The sequence below is a fragment of the Ambystoma mexicanum genome, chromosome 6p (assembly GCF_040938575.1).
Source record: "Ambystoma mexicanum isolate Mex_15411 chromosome 6p, UKY_AmexF1_1, whole genome shotgun sequence".
In the NCBI taxonomy this organism is placed as follows: domain Eukaryota; kingdom Metazoa; phylum Chordata; class Amphibia; order Caudata; family Ambystomatidae; genus Ambystoma; species Ambystoma mexicanum.
Window position 1 is genome coordinate 751,581,200 of NC_090935.1, and position 24,872 is coordinate 751,606,071.

A 24,872-nucleotide genomic window follows, 5' to 3' on the forward strand; every position below is an offset into this window, starting at 1 on the left:
CATAGGTGGCAGGAGGGTGGGCGAAAGGGAGGGAAAAGGAGAAATGAGTGTACTCAGGATGTCGTGGGTTTTTGCAGTGAAGTGTGTGGCCAATGCATTGCTGAGGGCCTGGCATGGAAGAGGTGAGGTGGAAACTGCAGAAGGGTTAGCTAGTTCCTTGCAGATTTTAAAAAAAATCAGCCATGTTGTTGGATGCACCAGAGACACAAGCCCAGATGTGGGCAATTCTCCTGGAGCAAATGGAGAGTCGGTATTGCCTTTGGAGCAGGCAACAGGCCAGTTTGTCAGAGGGTGAGCCTGAGGACTGCCATTTCCGTTCCGCAGCTCTGCACTTGCATTTCAGGGCTGCAAGTTCAGAGTGGTACCAGGTGTTAAGCTTGGAGGAATGTTTCAGGTGGATTCACATGACTGGAGCAAGAATGTCAAGAGTGTTAGTGATGGCAAGATGGAGGTTGCAGAGAGCAGAGTCAGTGGTAGAGTATGCAGTAGGGGTAAATAGGGAATGGGGTAGATGTGATGGCATCAGCTAGCACTCGTTTCATCGGACGGATGTTTATGAACGAGGTTGGCAGAGCTGGGGAGGTGCAGTCATATGGTAGAGAGGGCCCAGGTTAGAGGAGGGGAGAGAATGGTCAGACCAGGAGAGAGGGGCAGTGAGTGGGGAAGAGAGCAAGAGATCAGTGTGGATGATGGCTGTGAGAGTGTGTTCAGCTGAGTGGGTAGGACCAGACGGGAGAATGGAGAAGGAGAGCAAGGTGCAGAGGCCACGGGAAGAGAGTGGATGTTATGACTGAGGAGTCAAGGTGGACGTTAAAGTCACCCAGGAAAAGAATTTAGAGGTAAATGAAAGGAGAGAGGAGGAGAAATCAGCCCATTCAGAGAGGAACAAGGGGCCTGTTGATAGTGGCAATGGTCAGGGAGGAAGTGGGAGAGTTGACCAGTTTGCAAAGCAGGCTTTTGAAAGAAGAGTAAGGCTCGGTGTGTATGAGGGAAGAAGGGACCCACTCAGGAAAAATCAGGGCAACCCCACCACCAGCACTGTTAGGGTGAGTTTTATAAATGATCTTGTAGTCATCAGGGAGAAGTGTGTCAAAAGCAGTGACTGAGCTGGCATTGAACTGTGGGATGTATTGACCCACTTGTGTTCTGCTATGCTGCATCACTCTGCTACGAGGGTGCCAGAAATAGCAAAATGACCGCAAAACCATTGTGTGTGCCAAAACCCCTGAAAACCTCGCTTTTCAATGCACTAAAAGATGGCTGCCCAATCTGCCACGCATGTTGTCGATGGTGGAACAGAGCTCACTACTGAAATGTGTCACGGAGCTCCACAACAATTGAAAGTGGAGTGCAGAAGGAAAGAGCAGTGCTTTGCTAAATGAAACTCCAAATCTTGCTTTAAAATCACCTTTTCTTTGCTGTTGAAACTTCAGAATGCTGGTACAGAACACCTTCAAATATTCAAAATTCTTGCTGGGTGCTACAATTTACTTAGATTAAGAAACCATTGTGAACTTACAAGGTCCTGGAAAGTTGAGAGCATAAAGAGATTTCCACAGAAAAAGTGGCCTGCCTGTGGATCTGTCAAAAATCTCTGTGCAGCAGAGGGCTGCTGGGATGACAGCTGTCAGGGGCCTGCCTGATTAAACTTTAACACGTATAAACTGAAGGTCAAATGTTTGCAATCTAAGAGGCCTGTTACTGATAGTCACCCATATTGCAATTGTTTTGATCCCATGGTTAAAAATCTTGAATGTGGATTCTAGCTGTTATTTGATAACAAGTTTGTTTTGTGCTGATGAAAAGGCCACATAATTTAACAATTAATTTAAACATGGCTGAAGCTGCAGAACTTGAATAACAGTTTTTTTCTCACAGAAGGAATGTCTTTCCCCCCAGCAGGAAATCATGCATAGGCATTAATTACAGGGTAGGAAAGAACCTGGTCTACAGAGGCAAAAGGAACAATGACAAGCTGCAGAGCAGGAAATTAGAAGTGTGAAGACAGTCGTAAATGGCCTCTGCAAGGAACAACCATGGGGGATGGCTCCTGGGCTTCCAGGGAGAGACCAAGGGGCGGAGCCAAACAATCATTTTTTGCTTAACATGGACAAAGAACATATTTTAAAAAGACTGATAACTTACTATTTAAAATCGTGAAAAATATAAAAATAACAGAGTTGTTAATGTAATATCTGTCTGCTTGGTGAACAGGTGCCAGAACTGTGTGACATGTTCTGGACAGCAATGGCAAGAAATGTGAAGTTACACAAATTGTATTTCCGCTAGAATTGTGAAACTTTATACACTTAATCCTAGGTTAAACACGCACACTTGTAGAAATTTGCCTAAAAATTGGACATTATGTTCAAAGTGAAAAGGGCAAAATTCTGTGAAAAGCGGAGACAAGATCCCACAGCAACAGGCTTTTGAGGAATAGCAGCTATGTCAAATATGCAATCGGTATATGTGATTCTTATAGAGGTTGCACATGTGTAAATATGGATTTTGCCAAAAGTAGATTTTGTGTTCCAGGGGCTACGGGTGGAATTTCAGCCTCATAAAATGTCACTGTAAAGATGACACTCTGTTTCTCTCCTCCAATCAAGGTGGAGAGTAGACTCTGACCCAATCATCTTTCAAAGGGGCAAGCTTAGGCTAAACCGGCCCACACACCCCCTTTAGGATGTAATTTCATGGATAAATAGAGACAGCTCACCACACATAAGGACAGACAGATTCACTCACTATCCTGATGCTGGCTGAGCACGCTGCTGCTGAACTCTACATCTTCCTTGCTCCAGACTCCAGAAACTTGGCAAAGAAAAAGGCCTATTGAATAGCTGAACCATACTCAGCTAGGCCTCAAATTCCAGAACAGAACCCCACAAGCCTAAGGGGAAGCACATAATACAGCGGGGCTGTGCTGTTACTGCTTGTCTGCTGAAAAGAAATAACCTCAGAACCAAGAAGGGAAGATCCGATCCAGTCCTGTGCCGTGACCAGAGCACCTTGCTGACCCTGTCCAGTCCTGTGTCGTGCTGTGACCAGAACGTCTTGCTGACCGTGACCCTGTCCCTGACCCTGACCCTGTCCAGTCCGATGTGCCAAGCTGTCTTTTCTAAACCAGATCCAATTCCCTGACCAGAACTGACGGTCCCATTTAAAAACCTATCCAGTGAGTATAAATAGGAAGAATGGTGTCACTAGCATATGTACTTTGCATAGCATTATCCTTATCTTAGACCCATCCTATCTTGTAATCAGAACCTGTATTGTTAGGAGTATCTTTACATTGTCTGAACCCTCTCTCCAACCCATCCTATCTTCCCTTCATAACTAGTACTGTAAAAAACTATCTTTGCGCTGATCCTTTTCTCATCTGAAGAAGGCGAGTTTCCTTAGTGTCAGGGCTCCAGCTTCCAGGCTCAGGAGTGGCACGAACCAACCATCCCCTCCTGGGTCTTGGTGCCTGCAAGTTTAGACTTACACAAGCCTCCGTGACCCCGGTGGGGAAAGAGGGTTAGGGTCTCGTTGGTTGGATGGGTTCCATAGCAAGGGTAACCTCTGAGAGGACTAGGAAAGGGGAGATGGACAGGGAAGGGGACATAGGATAACACAATACAACATTTGCACATTCACAGCATGCACAATTCCCCCCCACACCCCACAACAAAGGCTAGAGCCAGAAAGAGACTTATCTCAATGGGTGAGTGCTGGCCTCCTGCCTGCGCACTCTCAGGTCCTGAATCCAGAGCAGTGTTATCGCTGAAAAGAGAGTGGGAATTACCGACTGGTGTTACCTCACACACTGCACCTTACATTCACACACTCTCACACAAGTGGCTAATTGCAGCCTAAACATGCTTTAGGTGTGTCATGCTCAGGTAGTTAGGCACATGCTTCTGCCCTGATTATCCCCTTCACGAGCGGGCTACAGCCGCGCGTGGCTCCGCATCTATTTGTGGCCAAAGTAATTGTTCTAACAAGAGTATTCCTGCGAAGCAAAAGCTTGTGTTGTGCTTCATACGAATCAAGTTGTAAACTCTTCAGGAAGCCGCGTATTAACAAGAGCGTTCTCTTCCTGTAGGTTAACTCACCGCAGTTAGTGGGTTGATATATGCACAGCTACGCGCTGTGTGACTCCTAAGACTTCGCGTAGTTCGGGTTGCAGAAACTACTGCACAGATAATCAGGACGTTTTCACTTAGCTTTGCCAGAGCAGGGGGACATGAGAATCTTGGGCAGAGCCCCCTGCGCGTGCCCTCGATCGCAGCTGCTGATAGAATCTCTTGACTCTCTACGATGCGCTACAGCGCTGCGCGCCTTCCCCCAGGTCTGGTTGGTCTGCCTATGGCTTGCGGCACTTATCTGAATTAGATGAGGGGCCCGGGTGAAGGATGGCTGGGGCGTGGCCCCTCGTTCGCTTGCCCTTGTTCGGAGCTCCAGGGAACGCGTCTTCACTCGTTGCCGTTCTGAGCACAAGCCCCGTGCTCTTGATGATTTTGTGCGCATGCGCGCACGTGCCCCTCCCAACGTGGGCGGTGATGAGTCGTTCTTGGCCCGGGGGTGCTTGGGAAATGTAGTTTGTAGGCTAATTCTCCTGCAGAAAGCACATAGGAGCCTTTTGTAAGGTAGGAGCCTACTTACAGAAGCATGTTTCTTGGTGGTGCTGGCTACCAGTAGTCTCTGCCTCTTTCCCAGTGCTAAGCTACCATGATTGTTGCCTTGTCCCATGACACTTAGCAGGCAGTCACCCTGATCAAGGGACTGTGTTCCTGTGTGGTATTCGTTTTGTTCATAGTCACCCTCTAGTGTATGCAACCCATTTGTCATTTTTAAAAGTGGGCCCCTGTTTTCCATTCTTTTGAAAAAACAACCTCTACTAAAACGTCTGTAACTCCTTCTCTATTTTTGATAGAAACTAAATTTCAACTCCTAATTGTAGCTGACATTTATATCTATCCATTGCACACATCAATGTGATTCTTCCATTATCGCGAATATCGCGCAGTGAAATGTTTGCAGTGAATTTTCGTTTTGGGAAATCTTTACACGTGTAAAACAGCTTTTAATTGCTGTCGACTATTATTTTAAGATTACAAATGTTTTCTTTGTAGTAAATCATTGCTTGTGTTTGTGTGCAACGATGCAAACGGGCTCCCATAACAATTTCAGCAATTTTGACAATATTTGGTGTTTTTATCCAGTGCATTCTAAAGATAACTTTAAAATCCACTCTGACAGCTTGACACTCAATTCCGTTTTCTCTTGAGTTTTCTGGAGGGAAGTGGGATTGATATTCTATTTGAATTCTGCCATTCCTGAATACCTGCTTTCTCCTCCTACATCTTTCCATTACCTATTGGGGGGCTGAGGGGTGTGCAAGGGGAACGTATAACCACAGAGCTATCTGATCTGAGCCCACACGAAAGTAATATTTTCTGTGCTGATTTGTTTTGCTCACTACTTACTCCTTGTGTATTAAAGAGATTATTCAGTGTTACATCAACCCATTGGTAATTGTTGTGTACCTCTTAAGACATGTTGTGATTAATTTTTAAATACATGAATAAATATTTACCTTTGCAAACCAGCCTGATTCCTGGTTCAGTGTGACCACGGGGGTTCCAGGAGATGGGCGTGATATGAGTGGTATATCGTTCAGAATAAAGAACTTTTAGACAAAAAAAAATAAGGATTTCAGTTGTGCACTACATGCTAGGTGTTGACTTGGGTGTGTTCCGGATTGAAATCACTTACAGCTTGGGGCTCGTCACAAGATCCTGAATTAGACATACCACTTGTGACAGTCTAATACAGCGTGCTAACTGACAGGGTAAATAAACCTTGTTGGGCTACCATACTGTGCTACACTGTAAAAACACCCTTCAATAGAAATACTCAAAGGAGTTAGGCCTGTATTGCAAAAGTAAAGTAACCCTGAGATAAGTCAGAAGGAAATTAATATTTCCGGAATGGCGACCCCAGTGGAAATCAATATTGCAAGGGAACACCCACTGCACAAATTGTTTGTCTGGGGTGAATGGTTTGAGCAGGATGAGAAAGTCTGGCTGCAGCAAATCAAACCAGTCACTGCCACATAATTAGATACATGGCAGGACCAGGGTCCATTACACCAGGCACTTAGTGAATTGTATATGGCCCCAAAAGTAAAAGAAGAGCAATGTAAAATTGCCAAAATAGCGGCTTACCTGTACCTCCACATTGGAGTAATACAAGAAAAATATGCGAAAGCCTAGATCTGGCAAAGAGGCAAGTACAATGCCAGAAGAAAACCCAAACTGATCTGGACTCTGCAGAGCAAAGGCTACAAAAGAGCCAAGAATCAGAGAGAGAAACCAGACAGTACCTGACAAAGTAAAGGGAGATCTGGATCTCCGGCTGCAAGAGAAGGCAGAGCAAGATACCAAAATACTGACACAGCAAAAAGAGTGTCAAGAAAGGTTGGATTCTCTACAACAGAGCCAACAAAAACTGTAGCAGCAATTAAATTATAATAGAGCCTGCGCAGGGCAGATGGTTGATCTAGAAAATCAGATTGATGAACTAAAGGAGGAAAATAATAAATTAATAGTGAAGGATCTCCACACTCAAACAGATTTTGATGAGGAGCGCCAGAAATTATATGCCATTAGGAAACAAAGGGACGACCTGGCTGAGCAGAGGGGAACTCTATGTCAGGAAAGGGACACCTTAGGCCAGGAAGTCAGACATTTAAAAACCAAGCTAGCAGAAAATCACCTGATGAGGTCAGATGGGAGAGGGAAACCCCTGAACATAACCTCAGGAACCCCAGCATCAGGGACTTTAATACCTTCAATTCCATGGACTCTGCCACACCCATGTCCACTGGCTCATATGAACCAAGGGCCACGGGGATAGTAGGCTTCAACCCAATGCGAAATATGGGGCTAATAGGTCAGCGCCTTCCAGAAATGGATGGGCGGGCGTCTATGTACAGGTTCCCAAATACTAGGGCCATCTTCTCTGATCAGGGAGACTCCAGTGAGGGAAGAATCAGAGAACTGGATCCTCAGAAATATCACATACCTAGGGATCAGTCAGTGAAATTTGGTGGGGAATTCCATGAGACTAGGCCCACTAAGAGCATACTAAAAACCTCTTTCCAGCTAGGACTGTTGGGGGGGTACTCAACCAATCCTGGGAGCAAGGAAGAGTCAGAGGACTCTTCTGAGCACCACAGGTCCCAAGAGACTAGGCCCCCACATTTTGCCAGCCATTCCCAAGCTCGCAGAATCTGGGAGCATCTAGAAGATCAGACAGCCACCTCTGGTAGCAGTGCCTCTGAGGCAGTGGATGAGTGGACCAGGGTGACATGAACTAAAAAGGCTAACAAAGTCAAGAGAGCTTTACTCGAGGATCCCCTAAAGCAAATAAAAGCTATTAGGAGTGTCATCATGCCCTATAACAAAAATGCCAAATATTCAGTTTGGGAACACCTTAAATTATTTGAGCAGATGATGGAGACTTTCAATCTGAAGGCCAGCCAAAGCTCTATTCAGTATGTAAAGTGGACTTTTTCACATGAGTACTCCAGCTTCTTTGCGGGGCTGGAGGATCAGAAACATTCCAGATGGTCGACCTATAGGGCGGCCATCCTGAAACATTTTTCTACTCATAGGCACCCTCAAAGGGCCCGCAAGGCAGCCTACAATCTACAATTTGGGAAAGACCAGGCCCCACAAGAATTTGCCCAGGAATTGAAACGCGCCTTTATGCAGACCACTAGAAGGGTGCGCGCTGCCAGTAAGGAATTTGTGAACACCTTGTTTCATGCTCTCCCTAAATACATTATGACCCAGCTAGTGAGGGACTTTCATGAGAAAAGATCATTAGACTGGTTCATTGAACAAGAAACGTGCGTCTATGAAGTGCAGAAGCCACTAGAAAGCAAAAATATTAGCAAAAGCCCCAAACCAAACAACACACCTGCTGCTGCTAACGCGGCGGAGGTGAAGGTTGCCCCCATTTTAGATTTGGAGATAGGGGGCCTAAAAACCTTCCCATGCAGAATCCGACCAACCCCAGACCCAGAAGGCCCTTGGGCCAATCCCAAACAGGGAATCAGATAGGTAACCCCACAAATGGGATCCCTAACTCCCCTGACTACATCAGCCCATGCTACAAGGGCAACATCCCAATCCTGGGCTATGTGTGGACATCCCCAGCCCAAGGGGTGCGGGGTCCAACCCGACAGCTGGAAACCCAGGAAACTTCCCTCCTCACTTTCCCCTGCAGGGCAGTAATCCCCCAAATGACGGACCAAATTTCTTTCCCCGGTACCTGTCAAACCTCAACCCCCAAAAAAAACCTTCTTTCTTTCCCCACTTTGCTGAGCCCAGACAGCCCAATCCGAGAGAGGGGAGGCCAAGGGTGGAGGGGTACCCAAACTATCCTAACCCGGGGTATTATGTGAGAAGTGATAGTTACCCTTCCCGGAATCAACCCAGGGTAGACCGGAGCCAGAGTGGGTGTCCCAACTGGAGCGCCAGGTCCAGAATATGGCACAGGAGCTGTGTAGCATGCTGAGGGCTCAACAGAACCCTCAGATGAGCAAGGCGGCTCAGAACTCTTCAAATCCGGGGCCTGGTACTCCAGAACAATGACGAGGGAAGAACCCCAACAACCCAGAGGTTCCCAGGGAGGAGGCACAGGGGGAAGGAGAGTGTAAGGCCTTAGAAGAAGCCCCCTTCCCCACTTGTGAAAAGCCCCTGGAAACCCAGGAACCAGAACCAAAATCTCCTGCCCCGGAAGGTCTGCAACCCAAAGAACAGAGGGGGGTGGGAGAATTAAAGAGCCTAAAAAGGCCCATTTTGTGGAAGAGGTGCCAATCTTCCAGTTTGAAGGAGAGGGGTCCTCAGAGGGTTCTGGGAAAAGTATCTTCTCCTTAAGGGATGGGGGAACTCCTCCCAAAGAAAAGGGGGTCCCAAAGGATCCCAATCCAGACTGGGTAGATGTGGGGACTGAGTTTAAACCGCCCATCATCAAACGCCAAAATGACCAGCACGAAAATCCCCTCGTTCAAACACATACTGGTGACTGCCTCCAAAAAGGGGGGGGCCGCCCAGAATCAGAACCAGGGGCGCCCAAAACTTCCTCCATATCTAGCTGTCACCTTTTCCTTACCGGTTCCCAAGATCCCAAACAGAATCCTGCCCAAATCACCTCTCTGTCGGTATCCAAAGCAAAGAAATTAACCCTCCAATTGGCCAAAAATGTGAATTATCTTTGCCCCCTTGAGGAAAAGGAGGGAAGATGTTATGCCCCGGTCCAAATGCAGAGGCAATGTACAATTTTGGCACTGGTGGACATTGGATCCCAAGCCACCCTTCCGTCAAAAAGGGCCTTTGATCAGCTGAATTCGGGAAGGGGGGAGAAATAACAAAATCCTCTCACCCCTCTTCCTGGACAACTTCAGAACTTCGATGGGAAGGAAATTCATGTTGAGCGGACTGCAGATTTAGACATTAAAATTTGGCGACACAAGGTGAAGCACCTGGTCGTAGTTGTGACTCCAGAGGGCCCACCATGTTTACTAGGGAATAACATACTGTGTAGATTGTCTCCCCTTATAGATTGTGTAAACAAGGTCCTCTGGACTCAGACTAACTGACCAATAAAATTGAAACAGAGTGTCAACCATGTTAGTTTAAATGGCACAAGCCACATGTTAGAACAAAAACCTGACCAAGTTGAATTTCACTTCCAGAATAACCAAATCCCAGACTTGACAGTAATTGCAGTAGGACAACAAACTGGTGATGGGAAGTCCTCTCTATTTCTAAAAATCAACCTTCCTTACAGTCTAAGGTGGAATTCCACACTGGAAGGAAACACTCTGAAATTCTATACAAATTCACAATCAGAAAATCCCATTCCTGTAGTCCAAAAAGATGAGAAATCAGCTCAAAGCTGGGCTGATATTCGGATAATTGGAGAACAGTTGTTCATCCCCATTCAGTTAAATGAGGGGAGGGATTCGCCCGACTGTGTGTGGACAATGGTAAGAGCTTCATCAGCGAGGCCTTGTTCCGCAAACTCCCAAAAGATCCAGCCATTCTCACTTTTAAACTATTAGACAAATGGGAAATGGACCTGGGAACACCCAATTCCAAACATCTCCTGACTAGCAGGTGTATGCTCAAAATTTCCATAGGCAACAAAAGCATAGTCCATATTGTTGGGTCGTGCAAGATGTCCCTGCTGCATTTTATTTAGGCAGTGACAATCTCAATCACTTTGCCATTAGTTTGCACCTAATAAACTTCAAAGCTTGGTCCAGATTAGCAGGTAATCCCATGGACTTGATGACCCAGAGAAAGCATTTCGGTCAGCTCAACTGCTGCCATATGCAGTTGAAATTCAGATCGGAGACGAAGTCACCATCCTAGAACGGACCCGACAATTATCACTGGAAGTAAAAATTAAAAGAGTCGCTATCATTGGATTTTTGTTGGTTAAGGCTACCTTTTCATCATTAGATATTAGTCCCTTCCTGTGCCCTTTAGTTATCTATTCCTCCATCTGGAGTAGAATATCAAATACCATTATGTTACGAAAAGCTGTCCAGTAATTCTAAAAAGCTGCTTGCTGCTTGCTGTGGGCTTGCAGGGAACTTAAACCTGTTGGCTGTCGATAACGTTTGATATAAAGTACTACGAGGAGGCCCTTAACAAAATGAAGTCAGTCCCTGCTACACTGGATCTACAAGGAACGGGCTTGTGAACCCGTTTGCAGGTAAGACAAATATTTATTTCCCTCCCAGAGGTAAATGGGAGCCCAGAGCCTATATTCAAAACAGCAATGTTAAAACAGAGCCATTTACCCTTTGGTACAAAAGAGCGAAAGAGTTTATCAGTGGGAGCTAGCCAGATGAACACGGAAATGACAAATCAACTGCTGTCGCGGGAAAAGGTTGACAGTTTGCGGTTGGCCCCAAACTCTCTTGAGCTACCCATGGCTTGTACTATACCTACAGTAATAGAAATCTCAAAACAGTCATCCTCAGTACCTATAATATCCGAGCCGGCCGCTGAAGACACTTGCCAGGGGGAAGCGGCTGAACAAACTGTTAGTGAATCCAATGAAACTGCAATAAGAGACGATCCTATCCTAGTGAAAGAGTACGAAGGTAGACCAATGAAGTCTAGCTTACTGCCAGCAAACACAACTGAAAAACTTCTAAACAATTAGAGAATAGTTACTGAAGGTGAGACCATGGAGACAAGATCAGAAATTGGGGCGAGGGAAAATCTGCATAGCTCGGATTCAAACATGGCTAGCCCTAGCGAAGAGCAGCACCACCCTAATAAGAATGATGGTGACTTAGCTGGAAATTCAAAACCGACCACACCCTCCCAGGATGGGGGAAGGGCCGACCTACATGAACACCCACCTGAGGTGATAACGGATTTGCGATCAAAAGAAATGCTAAAGCTATCTACCGAAGAACTCAGCTGCGTTACGGATAGTACCACAAGCGAACATCAATCATCAGATGCATCATGGGAACATGGAGGTAAATGGGATGCAATTGATTTGGGGCAAATGGAAGAAGCCCTACAGGAGTCCACCATCCTGAGAAAAAAGACACACCATACTGCCCCCAGAGAGACAGCCCAAGGACCACTTGATATTTTTCAACCGTATAGGTAAGAATATGCAAGTCAAGGTCATTTGGGAAAAAGATATCAAGATCGTACTCAAACTGAGGAAACTCTAACAACTGCAAAATCCCAAAGGGAAAAAGGGAGTTATCTGTAAATTCTCCTAATGAAATAAATAAAATAGACCATACCTTTGGGTATGACGGAGAATATGCCAGGACGCAATTGGGGAGGGCGACTGCATTAGGAAAAAGGAATACCAATGGAATCTCAGACCTAATACCAGCAAATCTGAGTAATTCAAGTCTTGCAAATAAAATTATGCAAGACTTAACTATACTGACAGGAAAAATTGAAAGAGAGAAAAGAAAGAGTTTTTGCCTGATAAATGAGAGAATGGCAGCTTTGGACAAAGAACAAGCTGCAGGGAGATCTTTTGTGGCCGAGGATTCGATTACAACATCGATTAAGTTTCAGGAAAACAAAACATCAACGAAAGAGACCCAAACACCAGCTTCCGAGGAGAGAAACCTACTTCTACCAGGTGATACCTTATAAGATTTAACTCCAAAAGCAGCAGCTGGTGAGGAACAACCAGCAAGGATTATGACCAGCTCTCTAACCTCGGAAGATGCCTACATGCGCTCAGGAGAACCAGGGAATGAACAAATCTTACGGACAATAACTGAAGCCTGTAAACTTGGAAGAGAAAAGGATATGGAGCATATCGAAAAAGTGGTCATGGCTTCGTTAAATATTACATTGGCCCCCTTCTTAAAACTATATAAAGACTCTGTCCAAGAGGTGACTACTAGCAATATTCAAATAAAAGAGACACACGTCCAAATGGAGTCCTCTCTGCAGAGTATAAAGATACGAATAAACAAGGAAGCAGAATTAACCCAACTTTGGCAAAGTCACCTCAGCGATCTAGCAAGACGAGATGCGACCGATAAATCCCTGCTGATGGAAGCAGTCCTAGAGGACTACAAATGGATGAGAAGCGTCCATAAACAGAGGAACGATGGCGAGCTGTCAGAAATAAAACTCAAAGAAGGGAAAGGTCCGATGAAGCTGAAACAGGGCGTAAATGCCCTCTCCAAACAAAAGGAGTCACAATTGGACGATGTGATTCTGATCCCCTCTGAGAAAAAGGGAGTGGAAAAAGGTACCGCAATCAACCAGTCGACCTTAGCCCAATCAGAACTATCTTCTTTTGCGATCTTTGCAGGGGCTACACCTAAGGATCAGGTCCAGCAAAAGGAAAAAAAGAGGCAACAGGAAAGCTTAATGAAAAGGGAAAAAAATCTAAAAATGAAGCCCTTATACGCAAAGTAATTGGCTCAAGAGCATTTCTGAGGAACCTAAGAACACCACCGAGAAGAGAAAATATTCAGTGCGCAAAGAAGCCTAGCAGAGAACTGATTATGAGTGAGTTAGACTGTACAGAGTTCAACGAGATAAAAGATCCCGAAAATGCGGTAACAGAAGAGAAATGGGATGATCAGGAGCAGCCAGCAAATCTAAGTGATTTAATTGAGCTGATGGATAATAACAGTGAGGAAGAAGATTGGGAAAGTGTCATTCTATCAGAATGGCAAACTACAGTCAACTGGGACACCACAGATACCATCTCAAATCCTAAGGATCGTAAGAAATTGAAGCCCCAACGAGAGACTGTCCCGGAAAACATCGGGAATTCAGGAAGAAGATCGGAGCCATTGGTAAGAGAACTTGATACAGAAAAGGAATCTGTCAAATTTAGAACCCTGGAAAAAAAAGAAAAAATCAGGACAATAAAGGGACGAAAGAACAAAAGAGACAGGATAGCCCCAAACCAAAACAAAAAAAATGACACAAAAGATAATAAGCATATTGAAGCTAAGAAAAGTGAAGTGCTGCCTCTACCACCTCCAAAGAAATCCATTCTATTTAAAGGATGCTACCTAAAACTAGAAAGCGCAGCAAACAGACCCAGAAGGGTGGTACTAAGTAGGAGCTATGTGATGGAGCTCTGCAACCAAGTTTCGCCCCTACGTACGATATCAACTGAGGATATAAAAATAGTTGAATTCCCAAGGGAACAGAGGATGGACCAAGTCATTTTACATCTGTCTTCCAATAAGACCAAGCAGAAATTCCTGACGGCGAGTGACACCCTACAAAAAAGGGGGTTTCTGTTAGAGGATCTGGACGATGACTTTAGGCAAATGAAAGAAAAAACAGCAACGGAGCAAAGAAAAGAAGTGAAGGATGTGGCTCCAGTATATAACAAAGGTAAAGCGACTGAGAAAAAGCATACAAAAAATAAATCAGTCGCTGAGACACCAATGGAAAAGGTTGAAAAAGGAAAAGAAGGTGAAACAAATCAAAAAGGAAACCCTGCAACAACTAAAAAAAGCTATGAGGCAATGAAAACCCTGAGGTTTACAGTGGACAATTCTGAAAATCCAAAAAGGGTAAAAAGTAATCCAAATAAAGTAGATAACAACGAAAAGGATTGGTCATGGATGGCAAGTGCCTTGAACTCTAAGAAGAAACAATAGAGTAAGGAGAGCCAGCAGAAGCTGGTTCTCTGTGGCTTGTGGAACACTAGAGGATTTAAACATCTGCTCTCTAAAGATAGTATTTTTTTGGCCGAATATGATCTCATTTCAATTCAGGAATCATGGCTACGAGAACCTCCAATATGTGAGGGCTATGAAGTATACATAAACCCGGCCAGAAAGGGACCAAATGGAAGACCATTTGGAGGCCTCATGATACTAAAGAAATTGGACAGCCCACTAAAAGTGCTAGAACATCACATACCGAACCCATACGTGCAAATACTCAAAATAACACTGGAAGTAGAAGACATGAAAACTGCGATACAATTGATTCTGATAAATACCTATGCCAGGACCGGTGATCTACTTAAAATCAATCATGGACGCAATTGATAAATCTACGACGGAGGAGAAAGACCAGTTGATACTATTAAATGGTGACCTAAACATCAAATTGCTGGATAAAGAGAGTAAAATCAAAGAAATAGAACATCTACTAGGAAAGGAAAAAACATGGATGAAGGAAATGAGAATTCGTGAGATGAAGATGCTAAACGGCCAGACAAAAGGAGACTTGATGGGGGCAAATACATGGCACAGTGGAAAATCGGGAGCATGTCTTGACTACTGTTTTGTTGGAGGAAACACGCTGGAGTGGATAAATTCCTTCACAATAATGAAACAAACAAGTAGCGATCACTGCCTGCTAGCCATTGAACTCGCCTGGGAAACAAGATCTACTATAACGAGCGGAAGATCAATGGAAACTGAGGTGTCATGGGGAAGAAATCGATTGAGACTAAAAAATAAGATAATCCGAAAATTGGTACAGGGTTATACAGATGCAATAACCAAAGATGAGGAGGTGGTCGAGTATAAATGGTTACTGGAAGCCTACGTGGTCAAGTGCGACTCTACCGAAAGTAATCAAATTTTAAAAAAACATGCTTATGATGAACATCTAGTGGCTAGGCGAAAACAATATAGAGCAGACCTCAGATGTATAAAAAAGGATAATCGTATAGAGAGACATGAACTACTGAGGAAGGGTCACCTAACCTACAAAAATTGGCTGCGTGCAACTTGTCATCTAAGAATGCAGGGGGATGCCGAGAAAAAGTTAGCCACAATATCAACGAATAATGCAAGAAGTACATGGGACTTACTAAATAACAGGGATCTTAACCAATCGGCCATAGGAGTTAACCAAGTCTCAAAGGAAAATTGGTTCCAACATTATACTGCACTATATGAAGGGGAAACCCAGGGAATAATCACAAAAGAGAGGCCTGACAACACACCATGGGCACTGGAATTTGATAAAGATGATATCTTAATTCTAATTAAAAAACTCAGTACGTCTAGAGTAGCAGGCCCAGGCGGCATCTCCAACAAGTTGTTGAAAGAAAATTGTGAGGACTGGGCTGTTCTAATATACACCCTATTTCAACAAATTAAAAAAGCTAAACAAATACCAACTACGTGGACGGGTTCCTACATCGTACCAAACCAAACCCCAAGAATTACAGGCCAATAGAGCTCCTAGATTCAATTGGCAAGCTATTTGCATCACTTCTATTAAGGGATCTAAAAAAATGGACCTCCCAGGCCAAAATCTTGGACGAAAGGCAAACAGCCTTCGTTAGTGGAGTTGGCACCGCTCTGAATCTGTTTTTGATTAACTTGCTGAAGGCAAAGACTTTAGCAGGGAATAAAAAGCTCTATTTAGCTTGGTAACCCATGGAGTCGTACTATGTTTTGTAGGAATAATTCAGCTACTTCTCCAGCAGTGGGGACGCCCTTACAGGGGATGAAATGACCCATTTTGGTTAATGAATCAACCACTACTAAAATTGAAGTGTATTTTTGAATGGGTGGAAGATCCACAATCAGATCCATCGTAACTGTATGCCAAGGAGTTGGCGGAGTGGGCAATGGTTCTAGGAAGCCGGCAGGTTTTTGATGACTGGCCTTTTGTCTACTACAAGTGCCACACTTGGTTACATAGATCCGTACGTCACGATGTAAGGTGGGCCACCAATAATGTTGTGCCGCATTTTATTGAGTCTTGGCTATTCCAGGGTGCCCTGCTGTAGGGGCGTTATGGCACCATTGCATGACCTCTTCCCTAAGAGCCACAGTGGGTAGATACAAGGCGGTAGCATGATACGGGAGACCCTGTACTAAGGTGTGTTGTGAGCCTCGAGAGCACCATTCACGCAATTCCTGGGTAGACATAGCATGGAGCACATCCTCGAAGATGTTAGGTCGGCCCACAACTCCGATGATACGAGCTGTGGGTATTATAGTTTGTGCTTCCTTGACTTCTTTAGTCTCATTTTCGGAGTATCGAGACAATAGATCAGCTTTGCCATTATCTGACCCTGGACGGTAGGTTATTAGGAGGTCAAAATCGGCAAAATACAGTGCCCAACGTAACTGCCTAGGACTGAGAGTTTTCGCGGTCTTTATAAACTGCAGGTTCCTATGATCTGTGATTACCATTATAGTATGGCGGACGCCCAGAAGGTAATGTCGCCATTCTTTGAAGGCCGCCTTTACCGCCAGCAATTACCGGTCTGCTATGATGTAATTGATTTCAGCTGGTAGTAATTTTCGAGAATAATACGCAACTGGTTGCACATCCCGTTGGGATAGGACCGCTCCCAGGGCATAACTAGAGGCGTCTGTCTCGATCACAAAAGGCAACACCAAATCCGGGTGCCTTAAAACAGGGGCCGAGGTGAAGGCTTGTTTTAACTGTTGAAAACCTCGTTCTGCAGCCGCATCCCATTGATATGTCTTACCCTTCTTTAGCAGGGCAGTGATGGGGGTGACCAATTCTGAAAAGTTTTTTATAAACCGGCGATAAAAGTTTGCGAAGCCCAGGAAAGCCTGTACCTCCTTTACAGTGGTAGGAGCTGGCCAATCTAGAACCGCCTGTACTTTTCGTTGGTCCATTTGGACACCAGAGGGTGTCATAAAATACCCTAGGAATTCCATCGTAGTACGATGGAATTCACATTTCTCAATTTTTGCGAATAACTGGTGCTCTCCTAACTGCCGAAGTACTGCCTTAACATGCTTTACATGTTCATACATGTTATTGGAATATATTAGGATATCATCTATATAGACCACCGCGAACACATCCAAGTACACCCGTAACACCTCATCAAGAAAGTGCTGGAAAGCGGCGGGAGTGTTGCACAAGCCAAACAGCATCACCTGGTACTCGTAAAGGCCAAATTTGGTCCTGAATGCCGTCTTCCACTCGTCACCTGTCCTCACTCGCACCAGGTGATATGCCCCTCGGAGATCCAGCTTGGTATATGCCGTAGCCTTGCGCACTTGATCCAGCAAAACAGGTATCAGAGGTAAAGTATATCGATTTTTGATGGTGATGCGGTTCACTCCGCGATAGTGTATACAAGTTCTCAAGTCCCCGGTCTTTTTGGGTATGAAGAAGAGCGGGGACGAGACAGGTGAATTGGAGGGCCTAATAAATCAATTTTTTAAATTAGCTTCTATGTAATTTTTTAGATGGATGGTTTCTGCTTCCGTAAGGGCCTAAACTTGACTACACGGCAAGAATGCCCCTGGCTCCAAGTCAATTCGACAATCAAATGGCCTATGTGGCGTCAGAGTTTCAGCAGCTTTGTTGCTAAATACATCCCGGTATTCATGATACTCTGAAGGCAGGGTACTCAGATCTGTCTCCCCATTGAATGCAGTACAAATACTAGGCACAGGGTTCTGAATGGGCTCTTTATCCCTTTCCGGAATGATACAATGCGCCAAGCAAAACAAAGAGGTCAGGGAGACGTCCCCTTTTGACCAATGCACCTGTGGATCATGTTTAACTAACCAGGGTAAACCTAGAATGATCCCAAACTGCGGTGCTGCAATTAGATCAAACCGCATATTCTCCACATGACGTTGTAGACAACACAATGACAACGTGTGAGTACACTGCGTAATTAGGCCAGAACTTAATGCTGTACCATCTACTGCCCGTACCACCTCTGGTGATGCTTTTTGACATAGAGGTACTCCCAATTTACGTGCATATGTAATATCAATAAAATTGCCCAAGGCCCCCGAGTCCAACAAAAGGGTCACTGGAATCTCTTGATCGAGAAAACTTAGGGTACCTGTCAAGGTAATATGTGGAGCAAAATTAGCAAACTTAACTGCTGGGGCAACCTCTGCCACTTGGCTCAACTGTATCACCCCTACTACTGTCGAGCCGAAGCGTTTCCCTGTGACTTGGATTTTGTGGAACATTCTTTTACAAAATGCCCTGCAGAGCCGCAATACAAACAGAGCCCCTCTTTACGGTGACGGCCATTTTCCTCCTTGGTAAGAGGACCTCTCGTTGAGCCTATTTGCATAGGTTCATCTCCGAGTGTTCTTTCTGTCGAACTGGTAGGGCGTGGACTACGAAACTGATCTAATCGTGCTATGGGCCTTGATTACCCGCGTATCTTGTCCCCCCGGCGTTCAGCCAGTCGTTGATCTAACCGCAAGGCCAAATCTATCATGGCCGGACAATCGAGTGGCTGTGGATCCACCTGAGCGATGAGATCCTTAAGCTCATCTCTCAACCCTTGATAGAAAAGGGACATTTGCTTTTCCCGAGGCCATTCCGGCTCTGCAACCAACCGGTTGAATTGGGTGACATATGTTACCAGTTCTTTATTTCCCTGGCGCAGGGTTAACAATTCCTGATCTTTGCACATTGCTGCCGCCCTACGATCAAATATTTTTCCAAACTCTGTTTGGAAGTCATCCCAGTCATAGAGGACTGCATCGTCCCTTTGTATTAATGGATTTGCACAAGCCGCTGCATCCCCCGTTAAATATGATATAACAAAAGCTGTCCTTGCCTGGGTTGATCGGAATGCTGCAGGTTTGGTCAAGAAATGAAGTTTACATTGCGTCATAAATGTTTGAAATTTTTGTGGGTCCCCCCACACCTTTCCGGGGGAGCCAGTGGAACCATATGCTCTGGGGCTAGATGGACTTGGACTGGAGTAGGTGTTGCAGTTCCACCAGGAAGGTGGGAGGTTTGGGCGGACAAACTGTGCACCTGGGTGACCAATACCGCATAATCTTGCCTAGTGGCAGCAAGCTCAGCCTGCAGGTTCTGCAGGACCTTAGTGAGTTCCTCCATGACTGATCGGGTCGTACCACTCGGGAGCCTGTGTCACTTGGGCTTGTGCTTCTGTCAGGGCTCCAGCTTCCAGGTTCAGGAGTGGCACGAACCAACCATCCCCTCCCGGGTCTTGGTGCCTGCAAGTTTAGACTTACACAAGCCTCAGTGACCCCGGCGGGGAAAGAGGGTTAGGGTCTCGTTGGTTGGATGGGTTCCGTAGCAAGGGTAACCGGTGAGAGGACTAGGAAAGGGAAGATGGACAGGGAAGGGGACATAGGATAAAACAATACAACATTTGCACATTCACAACATGCACAATTCCCCCCCACACCCCACAACAAAGGCTAGAGCCATAAAGAGACTTATCTCAATGGGTGAGTGCTGGCCTCTTGCCTGCGCACTCTCAAGTGCTCAATCCGGAGCAGTGTTATTGCTGAGAAGAGAGTGGGAATTACCGACTGCGTGTTACCTCACACACTGCACCTTACATTCACACACTCTCACACAAGTGGTTAATTGCACCCTAAACATGCTTTAGGTGCGTCATGCTCAGGTAGTTAGGCACATGCTTCTGCCCTGATTAGCCCCTTCACGAGCGGGCTACAGCCGCGCGTGGCTCCACGTCTATTTGTGGCCAAAGTAATTGTTCTACCAAGAGTGTTCCTGCGAAGCAAAAGCTTGTGTTGTGCTTCACACGAATCAAGTTGTAAACTCTTCAGGAAGCCGCGTATTAACAAGAGCGTTCTCTTCCTGTAGGTTAACTCGCAGCAGTTAGTAGGTTAATACATGCACAGCTACGCGCTGCGTGACTCCTAAGACTGCGCGTAGTTCGGGTTGCAGAAACTACTGCACAGATAATCAGGACATTTTCACTTAGCTTTGCCAGAGCAGGGGACATGAGAATCTTGGGCAGAGCCCCCTGCGCGTGCCCCCGACCGCAGCTGCTGATAGAATCTCTTGACTCTCTACTATGCGCTACAGCGCTGCGCGCCTTCCCCCAGGTCTGGTTGGTCTGCCTATGGCTTGCGGCACTTATCTGAATTAGATGAGGGGCCCGGGTGAAGGATGGCTGGGGCGTGGCCCCTCGTTCGCTTGCCCTTGCTCAGAGCTCCAGAGAACGTGTCTTCACTCATTGGCGTTCTGAGCACAAGCCCTGTGCTCTTGATGATCTTGTGCACATGCGCGCACGTGCCCCTCCCAACGTGGGCGGTGATGAGTCGTTCTTGGCCCGGGGGTGCTTGGGAAATGTAGTTTGTAGGCTAATTCTCCTGCAGAAAGCACATAGGAGCCTTTTGTAAGGTAGGCGCCTACTTACAGAAGCATGTTTCTTGGTGGTGCTGGCTACCAGTAGTCTCTGCCCCTTTCCCAGTGCTAAGCTACCATGATTGTTGCCTTGTCCCATGACACTTAGCAGGCAGTCACCCTGATCAAGTGACTGTGTTCCTGTGTGGTATTCGTTTTGTTCCTAGTCACCCTCTAGTGTAAGCAACCCATTTGTCATTTTTAAAAGTGTGCCCCTGTTTTCCATTCTTTCGAAAAACAACCTCTACTAAAACGTCTGTAACTCCTTCTGTCTTTTTGATAAAAACTAAATTTCAACTCCTGCTTGTAGCTGACATTCATATCTATCCATTGCACACATCAATGCGATTCTCCCATTATCGCGAATATCGCGCAGTGAAAAGTTTGCAGTGAATTTTCGTTTTGGGAAATTTGTACACGTGTAAAACAGCTTTTAATTGCTTCCGACTTTTATTTTAAGATTACAAATGTTTTCTTTGTAGTAAATCATTGCTTGTGTTTGTGTGCAACTATGCAAAGCGGCTCCGATAAGAATGTATAACAATTTCAGCAATTTTGACCATATTTGGTGTTTTTACCCAGTGCATTCTAAAGATAACTTTAAAATCCATTCTGACAGCTTGACAGTCAATTCCGCTTTCTCTTGAGTTTTCTGGAGGGAAGTGGGATTGATATTCTATTTGAATTCTGCCATTCCTGAATACCTGCTTTCTCCTCCTACATCTTTCCATTACCTATTGGGGGGCTGAGGGGTGCGCAAGGGGAACGTATAACCACAGTGCTATCTGATCTGAACCCACACGAAAGTAATATTTTCTGTGCTGATTTGTTTTGCTCACTACTTACTCCTTGTGTATTAAAGAGATTATTCAGTGTTACATCACCCCATTGGTAATTATTGTGTACCTCTTAAGACATGTTGTGATTAATTTTTAAATACATGAATAAATATTTACCTTTGCAAACCAGCCTGATTCCTGGTTCAGTGTGACCAGGGGGGTTCCAGGAGATGGGCGTGATATGAGTGGTATATCGTTCAGAATAAAGAACTTTTAGACAAAAAAAAATAAGGATTTCAGTTTTGCACTACATGCTAGGTGTTGACTTGGGTGTGTTCCGGATTGAAATCACTTACAGCTTGGGGCTTGTCACGAGATCCTGAATTAGACATACCACTTGTGACAGTCTAACACAGCGTGCTAACTGACAGGGTACATACACCTTGTTGGGCTACCATACTGTGCTACACTGTAAAAACATCCTTCAATAGAAATACTCAAAGGAGTTAGGCCTGTTTTGCAAAAGTAAAGTAACCCTGAGATAAGTCAGAAGGAAATTAATATTTCTGGAATGGCGACCCCAGTGGAAATCAATATTGCAAAAGAACACCTACTGCACAAATTGTTTGTCTGGGGTGAATGGTTTGAGCAGGAGGAGAAAGTCTGGCTGCAGCAAATCAAACCAGTCACTGCCACATAATTAGATACATGGCAGGACCAGGGTCCATTACACCAGGCACTTAGTGAATTGTATATGGCCCCAAAAGTAAAAGAAGAGCAGTGTAAAATTGCCAAAATAGCGGCTTACCTGTACCTCCACATTGGAGTAATACAGGAAAAATATGCGAAAGCCTAGATCTGGCAAAGAGGCAAGTAAAATGCCAGAAGAAAACCCAAACTGATCTGGACTCTGCAGAGCAAAGGCTACAAAAAAGCCAAGAATCAGAAAGAGAAACCAGACAGTACCTGACAAGGTAAAGGGAGATCTGGATCTCCGGCTGCAAGAGAAGGCAGAGCAAGATACCAAAATACTGACACAGCAAAAAGAGTGTCAAGAAAGGTTGGATTCTCTACAACAGAGCCAACAAAAACTGGAGCAGCAATTAAATTATAATAGAGCCTGCACAGGGCAGATGGTTGCCCTAGAAAATCAGATTGATGAACTAAAGGAGGAAAATAATAAATTAATAGTGAAGGATCTCCACACTTAAACAGATTTTGATGAGGAGCGCCAGAAATTATATGCCATTAGGAAACAAAGGGACGACCTGGCTGAGCAGAGGGGAACTCTATGTCAGGAAAGGGACACCTTAGGCCAGGAAGTCAGCCATTTAAAAACCAAGCTAGAAGAAAATCACCTGGCCCTTCAGGGACTGGGTGAACTCAAAAGGGACTATGAAAAGCTGTTAGAGCACACCAGGAGGATGGAAGATGCTCTGGCAAAGAATAATCAGTCCAGTAAGGACCAAACTCAGGATGTGAATCTCCTGCAGCAAAAATTGGCCAAATACTCCCAATGCAGGCAGGAAGCACAAAGAGACAATGAGGCTCTCTGTGAAAAGAATGACAGGCTCCATAGACAAATAGCCATGCAGGAACAACTCATAGAGACCAGTAAGGCCTTTATAGAGGAACAAAAGGGTCAGATTCTTGCAGGTTATCAGGGAGTAGGGGCTGAAAGAGATGAGGTCAGATGGGAGAGGGAAACTCCTGAGCAAAACCTCAGGAACCCCGGCATCAGGGACTTTAATACCTTCAATTCCATGGACCTTGCCACCCCCATGTCCACTGGCTCTTATGAACCAAGGGCCACGGGGATGGAAGGCTTCAACCCAATGCGAAATATGGGGCTAATAGGTCAGCGCCTTCCAGTATTGGTGGGCGGGCATCTATGTACAGGTTCCCAAATACTAGGGCCATCTTCTCTGATCAGGGAGACTCCAGTGAGGGAAGAATCAGAGAACTGGATCCTCAGAAATATCACATACCTAGGGATCAGTCGGTGAAATTTGGTGGGGAATTCCATGAGACTAGGCCTACTAAGAGCATACTAAAAACCTCTTTCCAGCTAGGACAGTTGGGGGGGGGGGCCCACCAATCCTGGGAGCAAGGAAGAGTCAGAAGACTCTTCTGAGCACCACAGGTCCCAAGAGACTAGGCCCCCACATTTTGCCAGCCATTCCCAAGCTCGCAGAATCTGGGAGAGTCTAGAAGATCAGACAGCCACCTCTGGTAGCAGTGCCTCTGAGGCAGTGGATGAGTGGACCAGTGTGACCAGAACTAAAAAGGCTAACAAAGTCAAGAGAGCTTTACTCGAGGATCCCCTAAAGCAAATAAAAGCTATTAGGAGTGTCATCATGCCCTATAACAAAAATGCCAAATATTCGGTTTGGGAGCACCTTGAATTATTTGAGCAGATGATGGAGACTTTCAATCTGAAGGCCAGCCAAAGCTCTATTCAGTATGTAAAGTGGACATTTTCACATGAGTACTCCAGCTTCTTTGCGGGGCTGGAGGATCAGAAGCATTCCAGATGGTCCACCTATAGGGCGGCCATCCTGAAACATTTTTCAACTCAAAGAAACCCACAAGAGGCCTGCAATGCAACATACAATCTACAATGTGGGAAAGACCAGGCCCCACAAGAATTTGTCCAGGAATTGAAACGCGCCTTTATGCAGACCACTAGAAGGGTGCGCACTGCCAGTAAGGAATTTGTGAACACCTTCTTTCATGCTCTCCCTAAATACATTATGACCCAGCTAGTGAGGGACTTTCATGAGAAAAGATCATTAGACTGGGTCATTGAACAAGAAACACGCATCTATGAAGTGCAGAAGCCACTAGAAAGCAAAAATATTAGCAAAAGCCCCAAACCAACCAACACACCTGCTGCTGCTAACGCGGCAGAGGTGAAGGTTGCCCCCATTTTAGATTTGGAGATGGGGGCCTAAAAACCTTCCCATGCAGAATCCGACCAACCCCAGACCCAGAAGGCCCTCGGGCCAATCCCAAACAGGGAATCAGAGAGGTAACCCCACAAATGGGACCCCTAACTCCCCTGACTACATCAGCCCATGCTACAAGGGCAACATCCCAATCCTGGGCTATGTGTGGACATCCCTAGCCCAAGGGGTGGAGGGTCCAACCCGACAGCTGGAAACCCAGGAAACTTCCCTCCTCACTTTCCCCTGCAGGGCATTAATCCCCCAAATGCCGGACCAAATTTCTTTCCCCGGTACCTGCCAAACCTCAACCCCCAAAACAACCCTTCATTCTTTCCCCACTTTCCTGAGCCCAGACAGCCCAATCCGAGAGAGGGGAGGCCAAGGGTGGAGGGGTACCCAAACTATCCTAACCCCGGGTATTATGTGAGAAGTGATAGTTACCCTTTCCGGGATCAACCCAGGGTAGTCCAGAGGACCCCGTACCA